Source organism: Balaenoptera musculus, chromosome 2 (assembly GCF_009873245.2).
Source record: "Balaenoptera musculus isolate JJ_BM4_2016_0621 chromosome 2, mBalMus1.pri.v3, whole genome shotgun sequence".
Lineage (NCBI taxonomy): Eukaryota > Metazoa > Chordata > Mammalia > Artiodactyla > Balaenopteridae > Balaenoptera > Balaenoptera musculus.
In genome coordinates this window covers 99,074,251-99,098,750 of record NC_045786.1, presented here as the reverse complement: position 1 = coordinate 99,098,750, position 24,500 = coordinate 99,074,251, and the positions used below count along the sequence as shown (strand labels likewise).

The 24,500-nt window shown below is 36.9% G+C and overlaps 1 protein-coding gene across 2 annotated transcripts in view; it reads left to right on the top strand.

The window, feature by feature from the left end:
* Positions 1-2,883, top strand: part of KATNBL1 (katanin regulatory subunit B1 like 1) — a 56,170-nt gene extending 53,287 nt beyond the window's left edge. For both annotated transcript variants that reach the window (XR_005018783.1, XR_005018782.1), the window contains one exon: positions 302-2,883. The gene's annotated coding sequence lies outside the window, so the exon portion shown is untranslated. The remainder of the gene's footprint in view (positions 1-301) is intronic.
* The last annotated feature ends 21,617 nt before the right edge of the window (positions 2,884-24,500 follow it).

Sequence of the window (24,500 nt, the reverse complement as noted above, 5' to 3'; positions counted from 1 at the left end):
CACAGTATTTTCTCTTATAGACTATAATTAATCATAAAACATGAAAAGACATAGTTACTGTACCAGTAGTTCTATGAAAGGGCAGCCCCACAGCTGCCAGTATTTTTTATAGCAATGCTTATTATATATTCTTTGATATACAGAATTACTATTCTCTGAACTACGAAGAAGTTTTCTGTTGGTAGATGCCATGAGTCTAGATAAGGAGTCAGCCCCCAAATGTACTTTGTGTTCAAGTTCTATGCTTTACAGTATTCTGTATTTTCATTCAGATTTAAACCAGGATTTTTTTTTTTTAAAGGTCCCGGACCTGGCCAAGACTGTTGTGACACTATGGATTTATACAAAAGCTCAGAAGAGTTGATCCAACTAGAGTGAGAGTCCTGGGATACGCTGAATTGCTACAATTACTAGCTTCTAGAATTACCGTATTGCATTTATTAACCAAACTTGCAACATGGGGGCCTGGATTGGAATTGGACTTCACTTTCCAGAAGTCAGGAGCAGAATTTGCATCCATTTACTTCTCTACTTTCATTTGAAAAAGAAAGTGAGGGGGAGGAGGAGAAAGAGAGAGAGAGAGAAATGTAAAAACTTCAGTAGACCTCTGCATGAATTAGTTGAACGGGTGAATGAGGACCTGCGTCACCTCTCATTTGCCCTGCAGTAACCCGCTGGTTCCTCTGTGTACACCTGTAGCTTAGGCCCAACGACAGCAAAAGAAATGCAAGTTAACACCTTCCTTTTAGGTAGGTTCCAAAGCTTACAAAAGGTTTAGAAGATGCTTATCTTCCCCTCCTTTGCCATCCAGATTCCTTTCCCCTTACTTAGAATATAGATGACAAGAAATCAGTGAAGCAGAGAAACCAGTTCACTTTTCAATCTCTTGAAGGCCCCCCCTGCCTCTCCCTTAGACATAGGTATTCTTCAAGGTTCTGTCTTAGGTTCTTTTCTCTTCTCCCTCTACCATTTCCCTGAAAAAAACATTGTTTATTCCCATGGCATCCTTTATCATCCACATTAATTGTTCTCATTTGGGGGACAGAAGGGAAGTCATTTTTTGACTGATCAAATAGGCATGGATCTTTTTTTTTTTTTTTAAGGTTGAGAAAACACTGAATTGTATGTTTTATCATTCTCAAATGTATATCTTGCTCTAAACCCAACTTAGCGCATACACTATATATCCAGTTGCCTACTGGAAGCATCCACTGGGATTATCTTGTAGACATCCTAAATAAAGTGTACCCAGAATTGACCTCATTCTCCACCTCCACTCCCTTGCCCCGAACCTGCCCCCCAACCCCCTCTCCTACCACCACCCAGGGGGATAAAAGTGTTGTGTCTGGGTCTTGGATTTCCATTCTCATTGAGTATTCGTAATATCAACAATTATCAAGCCACAACCCCATGAGTCATCTTTGAATCATCTCCAAATCGCTCATCACATCCTGTTGGTACAACCCCCTAAATTTCTCTCATCTTGCCGCATCCCTCCACTTCTGCCATTACTTAGTCTACATTATTCCAGCAGCCTCGGGACTGCCCTCTCTGGCATTCGTCCTGCATCCCTACAACCTATTCTCCACACATGCTCCCCCAGAATAGTCTATATAGAGCACAAATTTTACCGTGTCACTCCTTAAGGCCACTTAGGAGAGAGTCTAAACAGTATGGTTTACAATCTCGACAGTGCCACCTTTCTCCCTTCTCTTCCCAATGCTCCAGCTAGAATGAACTTGTTTCAGTTTCTGAAAAACATTACACTTCCTCTGCAAGGGTTGTTTGCCTGAACACTCTTCTCCCAAACTTCACCCATTTATCATGTTCTTGGCCTTCAGGTCTCAGCTTAAACACAGTATTTCTCAGAGACTTCTCTGAAGCCTCTTCAGCTACTAGAGGTCTCTGCCACAAGTCTTTCACCTCAACCCTGTTTTTAACTCTGTGTAGTGTATTGTAATTGTTTATCTGTCTTCCCAGGTAGACTGATAGCTTTATGAGGCCAGGGTCTGTGTTCTCTGTCACATCCCCAGTACCTAGCATTTACCTAGCCTACCAGTAGTAGGCATTTAATTCTTAGGAATAAAAATGCAAGGGTGTGGCATCTTTGGGCATACACTGTGTGAGGAAGTAATTTAGTAGTCCAAAGCTATTGTGTGGTAGCATAGCAGCTAAAAATGAGTAGTTATAGAATCAAAATATCCAATTTTCTTCTCTCGCTTTTTTGTTTTATGAAATTGGTTTATAAATGTTCATGCTGCAACAAAATACAGCCTTAGCTAAAATGTGTTTGATTCTTAAAAGATGTTACATTTATTTCTCTATGGTATGGTTTTACACTCCACACAAGACCCATGCAAGTAAGGACCATCTATAAAGTTCAAAATTAAGGTATTTTCATGTAATGTGTAAAATACATAAATTTTCTTGGAATTGATGTTTTATGTTTCTCTTCTGCTTTTATCTTAAAACAACTGAGAATTGTGAGGTTTTTTTTTCTATTAGTTCCTTTTTAAAATTACAGTAGTAGTTCATACTTATTTTTGAAAATAGAATAAGAAAAAGAAGAAAATTAAATACCCATAATCTAATCCACCTAGAGAGGAACCACTGTGTCTATCCTTCCAGATTTTATTCCATATGTATGCATACTTTTAATGCAAATGGAGTCATACTCTACATACTGATGTTTGGTATATTGTTTCCTACTTTACATATCCTGGAAAAGCTTGAAGGTAACTGAAAAACTTTTTTGCCTATTAAAGCTATGCGTTAAAAGCTATTAATTTCTTTGGGGAAATTGGAAGAGGTGAAAAAATACTTGAGAATTACTTTTGAAGAATTTTTAGTATAGGATTCTGTTTTGTTTTACCATTGCTAATCATTATGTACTTTTTAAAAAATTTTATTTTAGGAAGAGAGCTTATAAGGAAAAAATATAATTTTCTGTATTTTGAAAAGAAACATAGGTTTGTTTAAATGATTCTAAGTATTTTGGAACAAAATTTCAAAATTTCAACTTCTACTGTAGTGTATTTCTCCTAGCCATCAAACTTAATTTTCTGAATAAATAGTAGTTCAGTCCTTATTTATGAAACTGACATAACATTAAGCAGTACTATAAATGTTGAGTCAGTATAGAACTAAGATTTGATTTTTAAGATTCAGCCCTATCCAAATAAATCAATTCCAAATAACCTGACTCTTAAAACATTTTCGACAAAGAGTCCATCTAATGAGGTGCTTCTAAGTGAATAATTTTCTCTTCTGCCTAAATAATTGTTTGTTAGATTCTGTATTCTTAAATAAAAAGTAATCATTGCATTCTGTCCAGGAAGAAAATCACTTAATGCTGGAAATGGAGAAAAAATTAGTTAATGGTGAATAGGAACAGAGGTAGGTAAAGCTAGTTAATTATACATACACATACACACATACTCATATATATAATGTGAATATTATCCTATGCCTAGGATCAACCTATTATCCTATGCTGTGATCAACCATAAAGATTATTATATCTTTATGCAGAGTAAAGGGAGGGGGGTTTTCTTACAGATGGACACGTAAATGACTTTTATTGAATGAACATTCTCCTGTAATGGTTTAGTGTGTTTACACTGCTAACTAGGTGAAATTCCTTAGTCTTCATCAACTCTAAGATCACACTTTATATTGGCTTGCTTTCACAAAGAGCCATTTAAATGTTTGTCTTAAGGAACAGCAATAAAATTTTATTCTCCACATTATTTGAAAAGTTACTGGTGATTTAACCTAGTATAGTTTTGTTTTCTTTGACTTGGCACTTTTAAAGCCAATTAACAGCAAAACATCAATAGAAAATTATTTAGTACCCTTCTAATTAATAATTTTTTTTTTTTTTTAGAAATTCACGTTCTTTTATTTTTATTTATTTATAACTGTGTTGAGTCTTCGTTTCTGTGTGAGGGCCTTCCCCAGTTGCGGCAAGTGGGGACCACTCCTCATCGCGGTGCGCGGGCCTCCCACCATCGCGGCCTCTCCCGTTGCGGAGCACAGGCTCCAGACGCGCAGGCTCAGCAATTGTGGCTCACGGGCCCAGTCGCTCCGCGGCATGTGGGATCCTCCCAGACCAGGGCTCGAACCCGTGTCCCCTGCACTGGCAGGCAGACTCTCAACCACTGCGCCACCAGGGAAGCCCCTAATTAATAATTTTTAAACATTTGAATATAACTTTTATTTTGTCATTTATGAGCTTTTTAAAATAAAGACAATTTTTAAAGGTGACTGGATAGCAATTGAAACAAACCTAACATGTTAGGCTTTCAAGAATGTCTAATGATATTGATTCAGGGCCATGTTATTGTTGCCTTAGTCTAATAATTTAATCAGTAATTTCTGCTTAGTCAGAAGGTAGTTAGATTAATGTGTATAATGACTTCATTCTACAAATCTTCAAAATATGAGATAGCAAAAGTTTGCTTTAAAAGTTTCTCATGATAACTAGAAATTATAGATTGGTCAAATTATTTAAAGTAATTTTCTGTAAATTTTATTACTTAAATATTGACATAAGTTTGGATTTAAATAGGGAAAACTACAGTTATAATGATCAACATGTGTTTGTGTAGTCTTCAAGAGAGTAGCTAATGTTTTAGAAAAGTATGAAACCATATATCTTCTTAAGATTTTCTTGGACAAATGATACACTTTTGTAATATGAACTAAATGAAAATAATGACTTTCTTTTTCTGCTTTTATGAGATAGTAGGACCTATTAATTCCTTGCAAATATAAGTTGATATGGGAGGACTCATTTATAAGATTTGTGTTTAAATGACACAGCTTAGTGCTTTTTTTTAAAATGTTAATTCAGCTGTTGACTAGTATATTTGAGGAACTGCATTATATCTTTGAAATCAAATACTTTAATTAAAAGATATTTATAAAATATACACAGCTTCCATGAGCTGCATGTAGCAGCTGGCCCACCCCCATTTGTCAAATCACATGTGTGAGTTTCATGTCTGCTACTTTTACCTCTTGATCATTCTTTTCCACCTCTTCTTTTAAGTAAAAAGCAACAGCTGACTGTATGGAAGGAATAGCTTCCTCAAATACATACTAGTAATATTTATTAGTAGTGATCTAAGTAAATTGTAACACTGATAGTTTAGAAATATAGTATACAACTACTATAAACAAAATGTTTATAAATACCAAAGAAACATTTGGTTCAACATTCAACAATTAAGTTGTTAACAAGTGTTTAAATTTTTATAAAGTAGAATCTAGGGAATATTTTTGTTCTCAAGAAAGACTAATAGAAAATTTTTTTCTCCTGTTATTCATTCTGATTATACAGCTCCCTAAAAGTCATATTTCAAGCAAGTTTCCTAAAACTTTTATTGGAAAATTAAAAAGTTGGTTTTATGTCCCAATGGATGCTAACAGGTATGATTGAGGCTATGTCTAAAGTTCTCTGTTTACTATATGTCATTGTTTCCAGATGCTAAACAGAGGCTTTAAGCTGTCAGATACCCAGTGGGTAATAAGATGTCAGCTGATTGAGGTAGTGAGGCCATCCATAATCAACAGGTTACTTGCTATATGCTTGTTGATGTTAAGCAGAAACGTTAGGTACAGTCCCTGTCCTCAAAGAGTTGTTTTAAAATACTATATAAATGTACCATGATTTTAAAACCATACTATTGGGAAAGACTTTGAAAGATTTAGTTCTTACCTATACGTTTTAGGGTGACCAACATGTAAGCAATTTCATACTCAAATGCATAAGGTAGTATATTGAACATTTTAATGTTTTTTTCTTTATGTAGTGCATGTTACTTTTTACTAGATGACTAGCTGCAGAAGAGGGAAGCTATTTGTCCTGGTGTCAATAGATGACTCAGACCTTTATCATCAAAACTCAAGTAATGATTAAGTTTAAAAGAGAGTTTTGTATACCATGGCCATTCCTGTTTATTTCTAAGTTAGATGTATGATATTTATACTTACGTATTATTCTGCTGCTTTGAGATGAATGCTCTGTATATATCAATTAAATCCATTTGGTCTAATGTATAATTTAAGGCCAGTGTTTCCTTATTGATTTTCTGTCTGGATGATCTGTCCATTGATGTAAGTGTGGTGTTAAAGTCCTCTACTGTTATTGTGTTACTATTGATTTCTCCTTTTATGTCAGTTAATATTTGCCTTATATATTTAAGTGTTTCTATGTTGGGTGCTATATATTTACAATTGTTATATCTTCTTGGATTGATCCCTTGCTCATTGTGTAGTGTCCTTCTTTGTCTCTTGTAACAATCTTTATTCTAAAGCCAATTTTGTCTGATACAAGTATTGCTACTCTGGCTTTCTTTTAATTTCCATTTGCATGGAATACCTTTTTCCATCCCCTTACTTTCAGTCTGTGTGTTTCTTTTGATTTGAGGTGAGTCTCTTGTAGGCAGCATATATATGGGTCTTGTTTTTGTATTCATTCAGCCACTCTATATCTTTTAGCTGGAGCATTTAGTCCATTTACATTTAAGGCAATTATCAGTATGTATGTTCTTATCGCCGTTCGTTAATTCTTTTGGATTTGTTTTTGTAGGTCTTTTTTTCCCCCTTCTTTTTTCTTCTTTTGTGATTTGATGACTATGTTTAGTGTTATAATTGATATATAGAGAGCATCCTATCCAAAAGCAGCAGAATATACATGGAACGTCCCCCAGGATAGATCACATGGTAGGCCACAAAACAAGCCTCAGTAAGTTTAAGAAAATGAAATCATATCAAGCATCTTTTCTGACCACAGTGATGTGAAACTAGAAATCAGCTACAGGGAAAAACTGCAAAAAACAAAAAAACAAAAAAAAAACCAAATATGTGTTGGTTAAACAATATGCTACTAAAAAACCAGTGGATCACTGAAGAAATCAAAGAGGATATCAAAAAACCTAGAGACAAATGAAAATGAAAACACAACAATCCAAAACCTATGGGATGCAGCAGAAACAGTTCTAAGAGGGAATTTTATAGCAGTACAAGCTTACCTCAGGAAACAAAAATTTCAAACCACCTAACCTTACACCTAAAGCATCTAGAGAAAGAAGAACAAACAAAACCCAAAGTTAGTAGAAGGAAAGAAATCATAAAAATCATAAATAAATGAAAGGGACTAAACAATAGAAAAGATCAATGAAACTAAAACCTGGTTCTTTGAAAAGATAAACAAAATTGATAAACCTTTAGCCAGATTCATCAAGAAAAAAAGGGAGAGGGCCCAAATGAATAAAATCGGAAATGAAAAAGAAGTTACAACTGACACAACAGAAATACAAAGTATCATAAGAGACTACTATGAGCAACCATATGCCAATAAAATGGGCAACCTAGACGAAATGGACAAATTCTTAGAAAGGCACAATCTCCTAATACTGAACCAAGAAGAAATAGAAAATATGAACAGACCAATCACAAGTACTGAAATTGAATCAGTAATTTTAAAACTTCCATCAAACAAAAGTCCAGGATCAGATGGCTTCACAGGTGAATTCTACCAAACATTTAGAGAAGAGTTAACACCTATCCTTTTGAAACTATCCCAAAAAGTTGCAGAGGAAGGAACACTTCTGAACTCATTCTATGAGCATCACCCTGATACCAAAACCTGACAAAGATATCACAGAAAAGAAAATTACAGGCCAATGTCACTGATGAACATAGAAGCAAAAATCCTCAACAAAATACTAGCAAACTGACACCAACAGTATATTAAAAGGATCATACACCATGATCGAGTGGGATTTATTCCAGAGATGCAAGGATTTTTCAATATCCGCAAATTAACCAGTGTGATACACCACATTAACAAAAAGAATAAAAACCATATGATCATCTCAACAGATGCAGAAAAAGCTTTTGCTAAAATTCAACATCCATTTTGTTTTTTAATAGTCTTTATTTTTTTATTTTTGGCTGTGTTGGGTCTTTGTTTCTGTGCGAGGGCTTTCTCTAGTTGCGGCGAGTGGGGGCTACTCTTCATCACAGTGCATGGGCCTCTCACTGTCGCGGCCTTCTCGTGTTGCAGAGCACAAGCTCCAGACACGCAGGGTCAGTAGTTGTGGCTTACGGGCCCAGTTGCTCCGCGGCATGTGGGATCTTCCCAGACCAGGGCTCGAATCCGTGTCCCCTGCGTTGGCAGGCAGATTCTCAACCACTGCGCCACCAGGGAAACCCCAACATCCGTTTTTGATTAAAAAATCTCTTCAGAAAGTAGGCATACAGTCAACTTAATAAAGGCCATATATGACAAACCCACAGCTAACATCATACTCGATGAAAAACTGAAAACATTTTCTTTAAGATAGGAACAAGAGAAGGATGCCCACTCTCACTTTTATTCAACATAGTTTTGGAAGTCCTAGCCACAGCAATCAGAGAAGAAAAAGATATAAAAAGAATCCAAATTGGAAGGGAAGAAGTAAAACTGTCACTGTTTGCAGATGACACAATACCATACATAGAAAATCCTAAAGACACCACCCAGAAAACCACTAGATCTCATCAATGAATTCAGTAAAGTTACAGGGTACAAAAATAATATAGAGAAATCTGTTGCATTTCTATATACTAACCATGAGATATCAGAAAGAGAAATTAAGGAAATAATCCTATTTACCATCACATCAAAAAGGATAAAATACCTAGGAACAAATCTACCTAAGGAGGAAAAAACCTGCACTCAGAAAACTGTCAGACACTGATGAAAGAAACTGAGGGCAACACAAACAAATGGAAAGATGTAACATGTTCTTGAATTGTTAAAATGACCGTACTGGGACTTCCCTGGTGACACAAGCAGTTAGGAATCTGCCTGCCAGTGCAGGGCACACGGGTTCAAGCCCTGGTCCGGGAAGATCTCACATGCCGCAGAGCAACTAAGCCTGTGTGCCACAACTACTGAAGCCCGTGTGCCTAGAGCCCGTGCTCTGCAACAAGAGAAGCCACTGCAATGAGAAGCCCACACACCACAATGAAGAGTTGTCCCCACTCACTGCAACTAGAGAAAGCCCGTGTGCAGCAACGAAGACCCAACGCAGCCATAAATAAATAAATAAAATAAATTTATATATTAAAAAAAATGACCATACTACTCAAGACAACCTACAGATTCAATGTAATCCCTATCATAATACCAATGGCATTTTTTTATAGAACTAGAACAAATAATTTAAAGATGTGTATGGAAACACAAAAGACCCCAAACAGCCAAAACAATCTTGACAACGAAGAATAGAGCTGGAGGAATCACACTCCTTGACTTTAGACTATCCTACAAAGCTACAGTAATCAAAACAGTATGGTATTGGCACAGAAGCAGACACATAGATCAATGGAACAGAATAGAGAGTCCAGAGATGAACCCACCCTTATATGGTCAATTAATCTACAGCAAAGGAAGCAAGAACATACAATGGAGAAAAGACAGTCTCTTCAATAAGTGCTGGGAAAACTGGATAGCTACATGTAAAAGAATGAAATTAAAACATTCTCTAACACCATATACAAAAATAAAGTCAAAATGGATACTATAAAACTTGAGAAAACATAGGCAGAACAATCTCACATAAATCACAGCAATGTAAAACCAGATAGTATAAAATTCCTATAGGAAAGCATGGGTAGATCACTCTTTGACATAAATCACAGTGATATCTTTTTGGATCCATCTCCTAAAGCAAAGAAAATAAAAGCAAAATAAACAAACGGACCTAATTAAACTTAAAATCTTTTGCACAGCAAAGGAAACCATCGACAAAATGAAAAGATAGTCTACTGAATGGGAGAAAATATTTGCAAATAACGTGACCTATAAAGGGATTAATATCCAACATATATAAGCAACTCATACAACTTAACATAAAAAAAAAACCCAATTAAAAAATGATCAGAAGAACTGAATGGACATCTTTCCAAAGAGGAAATGCAGATGGCCAACAGGCACATGAAACAATGCTCAACATTGCTAATCATCACAGAAATGCAAATCAAAACCATAATTAGATATCACCGCACACCTGTTAGAATGGCTGTCATCAAAAAGAACACAAATGACAAATGTTGGAGAGGATGTGAGAAAAGGAAACCCTCACACACTTCTGGTGGGAATGTAAATTAGTGCAGCCACTGTGGAAAACTATGGAGGTTTCTCAAAACACTAAAAATGGAACTACCATATGACCCAGCACTTCCACTCCTGGATATATTGTATATCTGAAAAAAACAAAAACACTAATTTGAAACAATTCATGCAACCCAGTGTTTCTAGCAGCATTATTTACAATTGCCAAGATATGGAAGTAACCTAAGTGTCTAGCAACAGATAAAAGGATAAAGAAGATGTGGCATATATATATACACACATACATACACACACAATAGAATACTACTCAGCTACAAAAAAGAACTAAATTTTGCCATTTGCAGCAACATGGATGAACTTGCAGGGTATTATGCTAAGTGACATAAGTCATACAGAGAAAGACAAATACTGTATGATATCACTTATGTGGAATCTAAAAAATAAAACCAACTAATGAATATAACAAAAAAGAAGCAGACTCAGATATAGAGAACAAATTATTCATTACCAGTGGGTAGAGGGAAGGAGGGAAGGGTAATGTAGGAGTAGGGGAGTAAGAGGTACAAACTATTGTGCATAAAATAAATTAGCTACAAGCATATATTGTATAACATGGAGAATATAGCTAATATTTTATAATAACTAAAGGAGTATAACCTTTAAAAATTGTGAATTGCTGTATTGTACATCTGTGACATACAATATTATTCAGCAAGTATACTTCAATTAAAATAAAATATGCTTATGTATTAGTTCATTGTCCATATTGGTGTCTTTGAGTACTGGCTTTGAGTACAGGTGAAGTACTGGCATCCAGTGGACTAAGGTACAACTTTAAAGGACATTTTGTCTTGGGTTCTTTCCACCCTTCCCTGCATATTATGACTTGTTTAATGAGTAGATGCTGGGAAGTTTTCCTTATAAGAATTTGACCCAGAAGAACTCTTGATTACATTTCCAGATCATTTTTAAACTTATTTTAATTTTTTACATCTTTATTGAGGTATAATTGATATACCAAAACTGCGCATATTTAATGCATGCAATTTGATGTTTATCATACCACAATCAAAAAATAAGCATCCATGGGATTTCCCTGGCAGTCCAGTGGTTAAGACTTCACCTTCCAATGCAGGGGATGCAGGTTTGATCACTGGTCAGGGAGCTAAGATCCCACATGCCTCGGGGCCAAAAAACCAAAAAACATAAAACAGAAGCAATACTGTAACAAACTCAATAAAGACTTTAAAAATCATCCACATCAAAAAAAAAATCTTAAAAAAAAAGCATCCATCGCCTCCAAAAATTTCCTTGTGTCCTTCGTGTGTGTGTGTGTGTGTGTGGCAAGAAAACTTACCATGAGGACTATCCTTTTATCAAAATTTTAAGTGCACGGGGCTTCCCTGGTGGCGCAGTGGTTAAGAATCTGCCTGCTAATACAGGGGACACAGGTTCGAGCCCTGGTCTGGGAAGATCCCACATGCTGCAGAGCAACTAAGCCCGTGTGCCACAACTGCTGAACCTGAGCTCTAGAGCCCACGAGCCGCAACTACTGAAGTCCGCGTGCCTAGAGCCTGTGCTCTGCAACCAGAGAAGCCACCACAATGAGAAGCCAGCGCACCGCAACAAAGTGTAGCCCCCGCTCGCCACAACTAGAGAAAGCCTGTGTGCAGCAACGAAGACCCAACACAACCAAAAATAAATAATTAATTTTAAAAAATTTGAAGTGCACAGTACAGCATTATTCACAATAGCCAAGATAAGGAAACAACCCAAATGTGCACTGACAGACAAATGAATTTGCTGTATACATACAATGGAATATTACTCAGCCTTAAAAAAGAAGAAAATCCTACCATTTGCAACAACATCGTTGGACCTGAAGACATGCTAGGTGAAATAACTCATTCTCAGAAAGACAAATACTACATGATGCCACTTCTATGAGGTATTTAACCAAACTTAAGAAGAAAATAATGATGGTTACCAGGGGATGGGGGGAGGGGGGAAATGGAGAATAGTTGTTCAATGAGTGTAAAGTTACAGTTATTCAAGATTAATAAGTTCTAGAGGTCTGCTGTACAACATAGTGCCTATAGTTAACAATAATTGTCTCATTTAACCATTAATACCTTTGGAAGCTGAGGAGAATGCGCCCTTAAAGAAACTAATATAATTCAAATTTTTGCTAAAAATAAAGATTCTTTTCACCTTCCTTTTTGATATTTTACTTTTTAATTTTTTTTTCCCCACATGTCATGAACATCCTTGTTCATATTCATTTAGATTGTAAATCTGCTAGGCTCCACGTGCCCTCAGTCCTTGTGTCCTTTATCATCTGAGTAAATGGCTGCTTGGTAAATTCTAAGTATCTGTTTTTCACTTTTTCTTTCCTGAATTGTTGTATGAACATTCTTTCTAAATGGCTACTTTTGGCTCTTCAGAGAATAGTCCCATTTTAATTATAAATGGTTTGTAAGAGCAAAACTGTAGCTCTCCTTTGGGTTTGTCATGCCATTATCTTTTATAGAAAATTATGTATAAGTTAGGTAAAAATCATAGCCTTTAAGTACATCAACAACTCACCTCCTCCCTGAGATAACTATTTTAGCTAAAATACCATTGCCTCGTGAAACTGGCATTGTACAGTGGTTATGCAATGACTGCAGATTGCATTCCTAATGCACAAGATGAAGCCATATGCCAAAAGCACTCCCTCTGTAGGGGTGTGGTTAGCCTGAAATAAATACATTCCCTGAACTGTCTCAAATGAAATTGCTGAACTTTTCATTCCAAAGTTGCTTATGTTCTGGGGAATTTGAGTTTTTCCTTTTAAGGATTCAGAAGGAAGCTGTTCCTTAGCACATGCAGAGTCACAAGTAGTGTGACAGAGGGGAAAGAGTACTGGATTAGGATCAGGGGACCCTGAGTTTTAAACACTTAAAAACAGGCTCAGAGAGATTATCAGGTGAAGTAGTTTTCATTTATGTGGATTAGGAGAAATGGGTCTGACTTTAGCTCAATACCCAAAATAATAATTAACTCTGGTCCATGACAATTAGTCCTCAGCATGCTATACAACTTCTGCTTTGGCTCCACAGAGAAAGAGTATCTTGATAAAGCTATGTCAAATTTGGTTTGGAAAGGCAGATTTAAACACTTTTATATCAACTGAGACTTTTTTTTTTTAATATTTCTGAATGCTGTGTCAGAAAATGAGCTAAATCCTTAATCCTTAATAAGCTTAGCTCCTTCACTGTAGCCTGATCTTCCCATTTTTTGTATATTAAGATATTAAAGATCTCAATAAATACACAACAGATAGTTGATTAGTTTTAAGTTTTAAGTTTCTGTATTTATAGAAATATTACAACACTTTATTTGGAAGAGTACTCAATAAATGCATTGCCTTCTAACAGGATTTGCTGAGTCACTTGATTCGGTTTGTGATCCCTTCAGCCCTTTTACGGACTGCATTTGGTCTCCGTTGCTGTGCGTGGGCTTTCTCTAGTTGCGGTGAGTGGGGGCTACTCTTTGTTGTGGTGCGCGGGCTTCTCACTGCGGTGGCTTCTCTTGTTGCAGAGCACAGGCTCTAGGTGCGTGGGCTTCTCACTGCGGTGGCTTCTCTTGTTGCAGAGCACAGGCTCTAGGTGCACGGGCTTCAGTAGTTGTGGCACAAGGGCTCAGTAGTTGTGGTTCATGGGCTCTAGAGCGCAGCCTCAGTAGTTGTGGTGCACGTGCTTAGTTGCTCCACGGCATGTGGGATCTTCCCGGACCAGGGCTCAAACCTGTGTGCCCTGCGTTAGCAGGTAGATTCTTAACCACTGTGCCACTAGGGAAGTCCCTTGCAGCTTCACCTTAATAAACATTTTTCTAATCATTTGACTTCTTGTTGAATTGTGCATATGTATATCTTATTGAAGATCAGAAGTGATAATTCTAAGAACACAAATATTTCACCCTTTTTAGAAGCCCTTGTTTTAATTGAAGGCCCTCAGCAGAAAAAGTTTCTGGAGCTGATGATATCTAACGCTTACTGAATACTAACTGTGTGCCAAGCAGTGATCTGAGCACTTTACATGTATTGATATTAACTCATTTTGTCCTCACAGCCACCATATGGTAGGTTCTATAATTGTCCTTATCAGGAAATGGAGGTACAGAGAATTTAACTGACTTGCCCAAGACTACGCAGCTCATAAGTAGCAAAGCAGGCAACTAGACTCTAGAGTCTGTGCTCTTAACCATAGAGCTATTTTCCTCTCCTAAAATAGTAAGAGAAAAGAGGTGGGGAAAAGGGGTGGAGGTGGGGCAGTCTAAGCAAAATTTGACATTTGAATATGGCATTTAATTAGGTATTACTATCATCCCTGACATATGTGAATTTTGTGATTCTTCAAAGAATGGTTTATTCTCCCAAAATATGTGTCTAATATTTTTATGATACATATTAATTACAGATGTTTTGATCAGTTTCTGCTGTTTCAGTTGTTCTTAATAGCAGTCATTTCTCTATAAGATCTAAAATATATCTGTGTGTTCATACCAGTTATGTATACTTTTAACCATGTCTCTCTGCTACTGCAGCACTACACAACATCATTCCCATGGTGCTATGCCTTTTCAGTTATAGGTGGAGCAAGAAAATTTCCATTTAAAATTTATTGTGCTAAATATAGCAAGAAATCAAAGGTGTTCCTGCTTATATTTTTCCTTAACTATGGAGGTTGTAGTAGATATCAAAACCTCCTTTGCATCAAAATTGGCAAGATCAGGTCTAATCTGTGGCTAAATTATAATCTACCAATACCCTAATAAATATAAGCAAAACTATTTAAGAAAATTGATGCTAAAATAACTCTAATAAGCCTGTTGCCTTAAGTTAAGGCAGAGAAAAGGAACAATTATGTTGCTATTATATCTAAAGTACTTTGTTTTTACCACAGTTTAATTTAGATAATTTGTCTCATTGTACATTCCTTGTGTATGTGAAACATATTCATTATTCAAATATAGCCATAAAGCAGAAAATCTGTAAAGAGTAATATGGAAAGTCCTTTTATCATTCATTCTGTTTCTAACTAGGACACTGTATAGTAAGGGTCACAAAACGAAAATAAGTCTCCTAATTTACGAGTTATAACAGCCTGGATGGACTAAGATAAAGTGTAAACAATCCAAATGCTCATCAACTAATAAATGAATAAATAAAATGTGGTATATCCATACAATGGAATATTATTTGATAATAAAAAAGAAATGACACACTGATATTTGCTACAACATCGATGAACCTTGAAAATATTATGCTAAGTAAATTAAGCCAGTCACGAAAGGCCACATTGTATGATCCCATTTGTATGAAATGTCCAGAACAGGCAAATCAATAGAGACAGAAAGTAGATTATTGGTTGCCTAGGGAAGGGGTTTGGGGAAGGATTGGGGGGAGTGGTAATGAAAATGTTCTAAAATTGATTATGCTGATGGACACACAACTCTATGAATATGCTAAAAGCCACTGAATTGTACACTTTAAATGGGTGAATTTATATGGTATGTGAATTAGATCTCAAATAAAGCTGTTAAAAAAAAAACACTTAGTGGCTTAAAACAAAACTATTTTATTACGCTCACAATTTCGGGAGTCAGGAATCTGGGCAGGGCACAGCAGGAACAGATCATATCTACTCTAACCATGACTGGATCGTAAGTGGGGGTGAATCGACTGTCTTGAGTTGGTTGGTATGGCTCAACTGTGATCACATGCAATGGTATGCTGCAACCAGCTTGCACCCACTTCTGGAATAGCCAGTTGTGCACATCCCAACTCCACCTTCCCTTCAGTGGCATGACATAATAATTGTCATTGGTCATGGTGAGAGTATTTATACCACAAAAATTAGAAAATACTACAAATTAGGATTTCTTAATTTGAGTATTAGAGCTAAGTACAAAGAAAAAATGAAATGGAATGATATCAGAAGCCTCTTTAAAAGAAGCTTGCAATCATTTTGTGCTTTGTTGTTTTTGTTTGTTTGTTTCTACCTAAGATTTTAACATAAGAAATGAGTTGTTAATGTGTATCTATCCTTAAGATGGCAGAATGAAAATTAAGCCTAGATCACTCTCATGTTGCAGTAGGCAACCTTCTGCCAACCTCTGTCTTAGGTTTTCCATGTGACCTGCTCTTTCAGAAAAGTAAAGGATAGTAGCCTAAGTCGGGAGTACCACAGAGCACCATGAAAAGCCCAGGAATCTATCATTTACTCTTCAAGGACAGCAATTATCATTTTGTTATCGAGTCAAACTTGGGTCTGCTCACCCATGTGCAGTACAGCCAATTTACTGACACCAGATCATGGTGAAGGAAAGTGCAGCATTTTATCACGAGGCCAAGCAAGGAGTACTGGCAGCTTGTGCTCAAAAGGCCCGAACTCCCTGATGGCTTTCAGGGAAAGATTTTTAGAGACAGGGTGAGGGAGAGGGTTGCAGGATGTGCGACCAGCTTGTGGACATTCTTCTGATTGGTTGGTGGTGAGGTAGACGGGAGTCAACATTATCAACCTTCTAGTTCCAACCGGTCTGGGGTCTACGTGCTTGTGGTCAGCATGCAGTTAACTTTTTCCACCTCGTGGGGGTTTCAGTATTCGCAAACTATTAGCTTAAGGATATGCTCAGGATATTATCCATAGCCCTTGAGGAGGAACTAAAGGTCCTTGACTTTGTTTAATGGCTTAAATATTATTTTGCCTTATTTGACTGTTTTCCTTTGTTTCTGCATTTTCTCACTTCTCTGATTAAATTTGCTCTTTGGAACTCAGGGAAGACCTAGGAGGCTAAAGTTTTTCTACTAACAAGAGGCAGGCAGAGGACATGTAAGCATCTTTCCCAGGAAGGCCCCATAGGGTCTGATTACTTTAGTTTGAGGGAATCTGGGAAACATGGTCTCTGTACTCAAATTGGCAATTTCAAGCAGTACATATCAAATACCAAATTTGTTCAGATGAAACCTTTATCAACTTACTGTGGATAAATATTCTTTATGTCCTAATTGGAATAGTTTTATTAGTGATGTCAACCAAACTTCTGTGTTCTTCATATTTTACAGTTGATTGGGATAGATCGGCTTGAGAAAGGTAAGGGGTGAAAGCATCAACAGCTACAGTGGAAACAAAAATGCCTAACCCCCTTCAGTCTGGCTCAGAATCTGCTCAGATTTAATCACTTCAACTCAATGCTGCAACTGACCTCACTGGACCTTCCTGGCACCTTCACATGGTTTTAGTAGATTTGAAAATACTAAGGTAAAACTCTATGAACCGATTTGGCAGGTTGTCTTTGAGGGAGGAGATGAAGGAAATTACTAAATCTTCTCCCTTATCTTTTGTAGCAAATAGCTAGAGGGATCTTTCTAACATGCAAGAAGATCAAGATTTGAAATACTTCATAGTTGTCCATTGCCTCAGGATAAAATACTTTGGCTTACTAGGTCCCTCATGTTCTTGGCTTTGCTTTCATCTCCAGCCTCATCTCATCTTGACATCATACCCCCACTGGGGGCCAGGGTTTTCTTCAGCTAGTTCATCTGACACACCCTGCAATTTCAATTCCAAGCTTTCAAACTCGCTGTTCCTTCAGCCAAGAACACTCCTCCCTCCCCCTCTGTTTTTTCCCTCCAACCACCCTCTCCACCTCCTCTGAAAATAACCCTTCCTTGAATCTTTGCTTCTTAGCTTCCTCTTCCCATTTTTTTTTTTTTTTTTTTGGCTGCGCTTTGTGACTTGGGGGATCTTAGTTCCCCGACCAGGGATTGAACCCAGGCCCTCAGCAGTGAAAGCATGGAGCCCTAACCACTGGACCACTAGGGAATTCCCTCAGTTTTTGTTTATGTCAGGTGATCCTCTGTCTGCTCTGAGGGTATTCTGCACTGCTCCTACCATGGTACATAAATATTGATATGATTGGCAATACTGCATTTTATTTATTTTCTTGTCAGTAGCTCTTAGGTAGTATCAGTCTGTTTAACTCACCATTGCATCCTCAGCAACCAGCTCCATGCATCCTAAATAAGAAGTGTTCAATACAAATCTGTTGACTAAATGAGTAAACAACGGAACAAAGGGCTACTGGGTGTTTTTACTGAACCAGAATATTCAGATAAGATCCAGGTGTCTGTACTTATCAGTCATCCATTCTTCTTGGCTGTAGCCGCCAACTCGCACCTGTTTTTCTATCGGGGACAATTCATTCAGTAATAGAATTCCTGTAACAGGACCCTGCCATGTTGTCATGAACACATCTGCAAACCCTCCTCTGTTACTGCCATTGGGATTTGCTGCCTAACACATGGATCATTAATTGTAAGACTGTATATTTTGTTGCAGAATTAATGTAAAGTGCTTGCTCAATAAGGTACCCAGCACAGTACCCTTTACAGTTTCATTGTTTGATAGATGTGTGCTGATAATTACGATAAAACCCAGGGGACCTCCAGCAGCTCATCTGTATTTCTACTAGTAGATCAGGCACAAATGTTGTTGGTCACACCCTATCTGTTTCTCCTCTGACCAGTTCCCACACAGGGATGGGAGCAGGGAGCTCAGTAATTCTATTGTCAGCACTATCTACCTATGTTCAGGGACTTCACTGTTAGCTCCTGGGCCTTTTCTGGCCTCACCTCATGCCCACTCCTACCCATGCAAAATCATAGTGTCTGGAAATGAAAAGGTGTTCTTTTAGAAAAAGATTGGGGACCCTTGAGAACCAGGGTTGGTTAAGTCTGGGATAGGGGAATTGAACTGCTCTATTGGAAATCTAGTTGCTGAAGACTGTTTGTCTGAAAATTGTTCATATTCATTTTAATGTAATGGGTCAGAATACTCCAGCTGAAAGAACAATGAGTAATGCTGTTTGCTGATCACTGTTATCAGTTTTCTGTCTAGAATTAGGGCATAAGCCTCTCACCACTGTAAGATTCATTTATTTTTTGTTTTAGAAAAGCATTCTGAATCTATAAAAATATTGAATCACTATGTTGTACACTTGAAACTAATATAATATTGTAAGTCAACTATACTTCAATTTAAAAAAGAAATTAAATGCTTAATTAAAAAAAAAAACATTCTGGTTTTGAGGGAGAACTTTGGTCTGGGATATAAAATTAGTCTTCCAAATCTTGGATTTCCATAGCTTGTGTCTGCTGTGTGGCCTACAATATCACACAGGTGGCCATTTTAGGATATTAATTTCTTTCTGTAAAATGATCTCCTTATGTGACTATAGGGGAGTTTATTTCTAAGTGATATAAACAAATGAAGAACGGAAGGGATCTGATAAAATTACTTTAATATAGATAAAACATTTGATTGTACTGTGTATAATGGAAACACATGTATGTTTCACCCTTCCCTGGAACAAATATATGGTCACAGAAAGCTCATTAAATTGATTCTATTTCTTATCCTGCATTAATCACAGCAAGGTCACACTGAAATCATCTAGGATTAGTCACCATAATAATAACAGTACTTCCATTTATTGAGTAGCTGTGATAAACATCTCACTTCCATTATCTCATTTAATCCTCGTAACAACCCTGTGAGACAAGTAGTCTAATCCCTGTTTTTTCCACATGAAGAAATTGAGACTCAGCAAAGTGAAGCCACTCTACCAAGGTCTCACTGTTCATAATTGACAGCCAATACTCAATCCCTACTTTGACTCTAAAGCCTGTGTGTGCATTTTTAACCCCTACAGTGTTTTTTTGTTTGTTTTTAACTTATTTTTATTTTTGGCTGCATTGGGTCTTCTTTGCTGCGTGCAGGCTTTCTCTAGTTGTGGCGAGTGGGGGCTACTCTTCGTTGTGGTGCGCGGGCTCCTCATTGCGTTGGCTTCTCTTGTTGCAGAGCACGGGCTCTAGGCACGTGGGCTTCAGTAGTTGTGGCGCATGGGCTCAGTAGTTGTGGTTCACGGGCTCTAGAGCACAGGCACAGTAGTTGTGGTGCATGGGCTTAGTTGCTCCACGGCATGTGGGATCTTCCCGGACTAGGGCTCGAACCCATGTCCCCTACATTGGCAGGCGGATTCTTAACCACTGCGCCACCAGGGAGGCACCTCTATGGTGTTGTAAGTGTTGAGTTGGAGCTGGAGAGAAATTAGTATCCTGATATATGGACATAATAATTTCTGCTTCTGGAAATTTGCTAATAATTAATAGCTGCATAGGAAGTATTCTGCTTAAAAGAATAAAGCTCAGCATTTATATTATACTTTGTTGTCTAAGAGCTGTACTAGACTACTTATTTAACGCAAATGCGTTCTCCTGAGATAGGTCAGCAGCTCTCAAACTTGAGGTGCATCAGAATCACCTGGGGAGATTGTAAACATGAAAATACCCAGGGTCCCATCCCAGACCCACTGAGTCAGAATCTCCGTGGGTAGGGACTAGGCATCTGTTGTTTAATAAGCTTCCCAAGTGATTCTGACACACATAGAAGTTTGAAAATCACTGATGTCTGTAAACAGTGGGAAGATTTTTTTAGGAATGATAATTCTCAAGTTTGTAAATTTACTTAGGGCCTCACAGTAGTTTGGGAATGGCTAAATGCGCCTCACAGTAGCTTGGGAATGGCTAAACTCATGAATTCCAAACCATCATCCTGTCTAAATTCAGATAATAATTGTTAATTGGCAATGTCTATGTTATGACATATCATAATGGAACTGATTGTCATCTCATTCTTCTTTTTTCCTGTTTTCTTTTTTCCTGATTGTTTATTAGTGATAATAACTAGCACTCTGTTTTGTATGTGTTGAGTCTTTTTCACTTGGTATGTGAAAGATATTTCCTGTAACCACTATTAATAAAATCTCAAGCAGTTTAAAACAACAACTGTTCAGACTCCAAATAAAGAATCACAAAATCCCAAGATTAAAGCCATCGTGTACAGCCATGTTACTTGAATTCTCCTTTACGGCATCTCCACCAAGTGGCTAAGTGGCTTATTTCTGCTAGATAGCTGGTTCTTCCTGGGAACAGCCTGTTCTGTCTGACTTAGAAAATTTTTCCCTATAATGAAGTGAAATCGATTTCTCTAGAGCTTCCTACATTGGTCCTAGTTCTGACCCCCTTATCAGAACTTCTTAGTCAAATCAAATCAGCCAAAACAAAACCTTTGGTCAAGAAAGTCACTCCCTGATTGCTATTTTCTGAAAGTTCACAGGATGCCTCTCTGAGACTGTGTTTGTTCCATGGTCAGGTCATCATCTGTCAGACTATTTTCTATAGCGTTGCACTTAGAATTATAGGACTCATTACATTCATTGATTCATATTGGTTTTTTAAAAAATAAACTTTAGTAATTCTATATATGGGTATTTATTTATTGAAGTATAGTTGATTTACAATGTTGTGTTAGTTTTAGGTGTACAGCAAAGTGATTCAGTTAAATATATACATATACATATATATACACACATATATATACATATAATTTTTCAGATTCTTTTCCCATATAGGTTATTACAAAATAATGAGTATAGTTACCTGTGCTATACAGTAGGTCCTTGTTGGTTATCTATTTTATATATAGTAGTTTGTATTGGGGGTATTTAAATATAGAGGCCCATATGACAGGAAAAGGAATGTGATCTTACATTTGTTAAAGCATTCTAAGTGCTCCATTTTATGTTAATGTCATTAGCATGATATATTAGATGTAGTAGCCAGATTTAAAGTTTAACATGTTGTTTACTTTCTCTGTGAGTTGTTCAGAACCTTCTAAAAACCTGGTAGTTGTTAATACGTCTCTTCTAAATGAGAAATATACTGTACATCAAGTTCCTATGATTCATTTGTTCCTTTGAAGCTCAAAAGAAAAAGAACATTTGTGTCCTCACTGCCCAAGAACTCTGGTTCTAACATTCCTTCTTTGAGATATACCTTTCCTTTTCACCATCCTTTCCCACAGACCAGAACTTGATCTGGAGCCCAAGAGAAAAACAGCGAATGCGTCACTAACCAGTGGTACAGTTGCCACCAATGTTAACTTTTAATGGTCTGGATTCAATGAAAGTCAAATACAGGTAGAAGCTAAGATAGTAAGTTAGGTCAGTGTTGGGAAGAGACATTTTCCTAGGACTTCCTTGCTGTAGGTACTCTTGGATATAAGGTCCAAATTTTAGGAGATAAGCAAGACAAATGTTAGTTACTAATATGACCATTCAGATGGGCTGGCCAGGGTGAAAGAAACTTTAATACACTAATCACAGATGGAAACAACACTCTATATTAGCATATACTAGCATAGAAAATCTGCAGTTCAATTACAATTTATGGTAAAGGTTAGCTGTGTCCAAGAGACAGTCCCTTCTCCAATATCCTTTTCCTGGGGCCAGAGTGAGAGGCCAGCATTCTCCTCTATCTCCCCTGATGCGTCCAGACTTTTGTCCTTCTATCATGGATCTTCTTTCCTGAAATTATTGTGATCTCTTTTTGTCACTTTTAACCAACCTATTGAAGATATTTTGCCACCACCTTTTTAGCATCTGGTTCTCTCTAGACTCCTACCATCATTGATGACATTTTCAACATTCAAGTTGATTCTTCAGATGTAGAACAAAGTACAAGAAAAACCATTTTGTCACTTGTATTTATTTTATAAGAGAAGAATATGAACTTTTGGACAAGCTCTGACAACCGAAAATTATACCATGGGAAACTATACACCTGTTTAGCAAAAAGGGACTGAATGACATTTGAACTATAATAACATGTATCTTATCTTAAAGTCTGATTTTTGGAAAATTATAGGCAAAAGTATATCGATTTGTATCATTAAAATTTCTAGGGTTAATTCCCACACAAACTAACAGATAAGGTATACTAACAGTAATTTATTATAAGCAAAAGTAGGATGAGCAACAATTGAAAATTATGCCGAACACACAGCACTGCTAATGTGTTTCAGACAGCATCCCGTCTGAAAATTGTAGGAATTCCAACTATCTGCCTCTGCTCATTAATTGTGGGAGCTCAACAATCTGCCAAGTATTGTATGGCTGCCAGTCTTCCTCATGGAATTCTCATTTAGAATCTATGGTAAACCAAGGCCAACTCATGTATTAGACACAGTAGACACAGTGCCTAGGGCCCAGGATACTCTTAAGAGCCCACAAAGGTCTTAATATCTTTTAAAATAGAAGAAAATAAATAAAACAATAATGAATCCACAATAATGAATCTTCCTGGATTATATCTGTCTTTACACCAATGCAGTCATAAAATAGAATTTAAAATTTTTTTATGGAGGAAGGGGTCTACAAAGGCAAGAGTGCCTAGGGTCCCCTAAAATCATGAAAGGTTCTGTTGTAAAGTCTAATACTCTGCTAATGTTGCTCACGGATCCACATTTTAATGGCTCTTAATAACTCACAAAATATAGCAATTAATGCTATATGAAATTCTACGGAACTGCTTGTCACATGATAAGAATTAAAGAAAGAACTTGTACTTCAGCATCTGAATTGGAAGATTGTCATAGACAACCCATGAACAGAGGGCCATACTTGATGATCACAGCTCTCCCCCACACCTTCCTACTCAAAGTGTAGTCCATAGGACAGCAACTTAGGCCCTACCCAGGACTTGCTAATCAGAATGTGCATTTTACAAATCCTCAGGTGATATGTATGCATGGGAAAATTGAGAAGCACTGTCAGTTTTAGAAGACTGTACCTAGGAAATATTCTGCGTTCTAATAGGGAGGACTTCTCCAAAAGTAATACAATTGAGTTTAAAAAAAAAAAATCCTTAATCAACAGCTCTACCCATCAAAAATGAGTAGTTTAGATTTTACAAGAAGCAGAGAAATCGTCCAAAGAATGTGGAAGATGGTCAAAAAAGACAGTAATAAAACTATACAACTCTTAGAAGAAAACACAAGGGAGAAGCTTCATGACATTGGATTAGGCAACAGTTTCTTAGAGATAACACCAAACGAAAGTAAAAATAAACAAATTGGACCACATCTAAATTAAAATCTTTTGTAATACATCAAAGGACACTATCAACAGAATGAAAAGGCAACTCATGGAATGGGAGAAAATATTTGTAAATCATATATCTGATAAGGAGTTAACATCCAGTTATATGAAGAACTCCTACAACTCAACAACAAAAGAACAAGTCTCTTGAAAAATGGGCCAGGGATTTGAAAAAACTTTTCTCCAAAGAAGATATGCAGATGGCTAATAAGCACTTGAAAAGATACTCAACATCACTACTTGACTTAGTCCCACTATAACAAAGTTGTACAGACTGGGTAGCTTATAAACAACAGAAATTTATTTCTCACAGTTCTGGAGACTGGTT